Consider the following 2,309-nt stretch of genomic DNA (forward strand, 5'->3'; position numbering starts at 1 on the left):
CGCTGTAAGGTTGTAAGCGTAGGCATGGCCTTAGATTCATTAGGCTTGGTCTACACTACATACTTACTTCCATATCACTTTGTTGCGCCGGGGTATTAAAAACCCACACCCCTAAGTGACATAGTTATACCGACCTTAACCCCTAGTGTAGACAGCGCTATGTCGGTGGGACACCTTCTGGCGGGGGCCAGGCTGTTTGGGGAGGCACAGCCAACATAGCTACCGCCTCTCGTGGAGGTGAGGTTATTAAGCCAACAGGGAGCGCTCTCTCCTGTTGGTTTAAAGCGGCTTCACCAGATGTGCTGCAGTTGCACTGATGTAAATTTGTAGTGTAGACCCCCATAGATTCTAAGGCCAGAAAGGCCCATTCAATCTCATCTGACCTGTATAACACAGGCCAGGAGCTTTCACCCAGTTATCCCTGATCTTCAGTACTTATATCTTATATACACCTCTACCCCGATATAACACGACCCGATATAACACAAATTCGGATATAACGCGGTAAAGCAGTGCTCCGGGGGTGGCGGCGCTGCACACTCTGGTGGATCAAAGCAAGTTCGATATAACGCGGTTTCACCTATAATGCGGTAAGATTTTTTTGGCTCCCGAGGACAGTGTTATATTGGGGTAGAGGTGTACTTACTTACACCGCATGAGTCTTGGCAGAGAGAAAAGAGAAACTAGTGGGAGGGAATGAAGGAAAGAAGTGATTTAAGAGAACAGAAGTGACCCATGGCCAAAACTTCCCCTTGGCTCATTGTTATGTGGGGCATTGTGCCCACCTCTTGGGGGGGGATCTGCATTTCAGGGGAGCTGTGCAGATAAAGCCATGAAGCTCATGGAGCTGAAAGGCAGTACAGCAAGTTAAGAAATCAGAGGAGAGAGATTGATTTAGTCCAGCTGCTTTAAGTCACAGTGAGAAAGCGGGGGAAAGGAGCATTATATTTTGCACAGCACCAACAGTGCCTTGGGCACCTTGGAGATGAAGAAGCCCACAAATTGCTCACATTGAACTGTGGAGGGAGACGGGCAGCAGAAGAAAGAGAGACAGAAAGGGAAAGAGAGAGGAGGCAAGAGACAAAGACATGGGAAGAGATGCAGGGATGTCCAGGGCCGGTGTTAAGAAAGTTGGGGGGGAGTAGGTGGGAAGGACACTGGGGAGGGGGCACCGGGATAGCTGCTTTTCCCCAGGCCTGTCTGGGGGACACTGGGGAGACTGGTTCAGGGAGGTGGAAGGAACCTTCCCATCCCCAGGAACAGAAGAAATACAGGGGGAAATTGCCCAGGCCTCTATAGGGAACATCAGGGAGAGGGGTGCAGGGAAGTGCCTAAACCGGAGGTGGGCAAACTACAGCCCGCGGTCCACATCCAGCCCCCAGGACTATCCTGCCCAGCCCTTGAACCCCCAGCCCCTCCCCCGCAGCCTCCACCAGTGCTCTGGGTAGCGGGGCTGCGAGCTCCTTCCAGGCAGCATAGTGGTGTGGCTGGCTCCGGCACAGCTGCCAGACATGCTGCTCTGAGCTGCATGGTAAGGGGGCAGGGAGTGGGGGGGTTGGATAAGGAGCAGGGGGGTCCCGGGGAGCAGTCAGGGGACAGGGGGCGGTTGGATGGGGCGGAGGCTCTGTGGGGGGGCGGTCAGGGGATGGGGAACAGGGTAGGGTTGGATAGGTATGGGAGTCCCGGGGGGCCTGTCAGGGGGTGGGGGTGTGGACAGGGGTCAGGAGACAGGGAGCAGGGGGGGGGTTGGATAGGGGGTGGAGTCCGGTTGTGGTGGTTAGGGGTCGTGGGGTCCTGGGAGGGGGCGGTCAGGGGACAAGGAGTGTGTGGGGGGGTTGGATGGGTTGAGGGGTTCTGAGGGGGACAGTCAGGGGGCAGGAAGTGGGAGGGGTCAGCTAGGGGGCCGGGGCCAAGCCGTTTGGGGAGGCACAGCCTTCCCTACTCAGCCCTCCATATACTTTTGGAACCCTGATGTGACCCTCTGTGACAATGCGGTTCTGGTGGAACCCAACTGAGAGTGCCAACTCAGGACAAATTGCTCAAATAGGGCAGTTACAGCCCAAGGCTGGGGTTTTTTCCACCTCTAAGGCAAACCAAACCAGCCAGACTAGGAGGACTTCGGTCTCACCCCACTGGCTAACCGCAAGTCTCACAAGCAATCTCCTTAGACACTCCAGTTTCCCAGTATTCCCACCAGTGCCACTCGTTATGGGGACAAACGGTTATGAAAACCAATACCCCAGTAAAAGAAAAAGGTTCTCCTGATCCCAAAGGACCAAGCCCCAGACCCAGGTCAATATACAAATCAG

Source organism: Trachemys scripta, chromosome 24 (assembly GCF_013100865.1).
Source record: "Trachemys scripta elegans isolate TJP31775 chromosome 24, CAS_Tse_1.0, whole genome shotgun sequence".
Lineage (NCBI taxonomy): Eukaryota > Metazoa > Chordata > Testudines > Emydidae > Trachemys > Trachemys scripta.